Source organism: Octopus bimaculoides, chromosome 3, assembly GCF_001194135.2.
Source record: "Octopus bimaculoides isolate UCB-OBI-ISO-001 chromosome 3, ASM119413v2, whole genome shotgun sequence".
Classification (NCBI taxonomy): domain Eukaryota; kingdom Metazoa; phylum Mollusca; class Cephalopoda; order Octopoda; family Octopodidae; genus Octopus; species Octopus bimaculoides.
In genome coordinates, this window is record NC_068983.1 from 122,193,076 (window position 1) to 122,194,577 (window position 1,502).

Sequence of the window (1,502 nt, forward strand, 5' to 3'; positions counted from 1 at the left end):
AGATCGTTGCCAGTGCCCCTGGACTGGCTCTTGTGCGGGTGGCACATAAAAGACACCATTTCGAGCGTGGCCGTTTTCGTGCGGGTGACACGTAAAAGCACCCACTACACTCTCTGAGTGGTTGGCGTTAGGAAGGGCATCCAGCTGTAGAAACTCTGCCAAATTAGATTGGAGCCTGGTGTAGCCATCCGGTTGCACCAGTCCTCAGTCAAATCGTCCAACCCATGCTAGCATGGAAAGCGGACGTTAAACGATGATGATGATGATGATGATATATATATATATATACATACACACACACACATATATATATATATGTAATGAAGGCATGCAGTTCTTGAAATGACTGTGTAACAATAATATGTATCAAAGCATTGAATAAATGAATGAAGAAGAACAATATTAATTGCTTGTTAAGAAGGACATTTTAGTCATATAATTATTATGATGGTTAGTACAATATGAAAAATACAACTGCTTCAAGTTGTTTGTATACACAACTTGTTTGTTGTTGCAGTAAACAAAATGAGTGACTGTGTGCTTTAGCTTTAGTTTCACTGTCCATTGTATAAATAGTAGATTCATTCATGAGTAACTATTAGAGAGAGAGACAGGGTAATGAAATCAATGCTGATAGAAACAGTAAGGTTTGTGTTGTTCCTTGTATAAAGGTGTTGCTTCTCCATTGGAGCTGGACAAAAGAAAGAAAGATAGATGCTCTCTGATGAGAAGGAACTGGCTTTTGGCTGTGTATTTGTATCATTCATAACTAAATTAAGTCACACTAAATTCAGGATTTTTCCTCTGTATGACTCATGGAAGATCAAGAAGTCAGCTTATTCTCATAAATCTCTTAGTGCCATAGGTGAGAACAATAGGCCGATGACTTGTAGAAAAATTTGGATTTGGTTTTAAATCCTAGCTTAGAAATTTAGTAGCTATTTGCTACCTATCTATACACACACATACATTGTGAGGGTGCATGGCTTAATGGTTAGGGTGGTGCACTCATGATTGTGAAGTCGAGGTTTTGATTCTTAGACTAGGTATTGCATTGTGTTCTTGAGCAAAACATTTCATTTCACATTGCTCTGTGATCATTGTGTCATCTGACATGTGGCATATCATGCACCTGCACAGATAATGTCAATTTGATGGAGGGAGTGAGCTTATGTGAAGACAAACACTATAAGCGAATCAACTGTGTGGTTGTTCAGCAAGAAATTTGCAGAACCTTCATATGTTGTCAAGAGAGTTCATGATATATATATATATCATCATCATCATCATCATCATCGTTTAACGTCTGCTTTCCATGCTAGCATGGGTTGGACGATTTGACTGAGGACTGGTGAAACCGGATGGCAACACCAGGCTCCAGTCTAATTTGGCAGAGTTTCTACAGCTGGATGCCCTTCCTAACGCCAACCACTCAGAGAGTGTAGTGGGTGCTTTTATGTGTCACCCGCACGAAAACGGCCACGCTCGAAATGGTGTCTTTT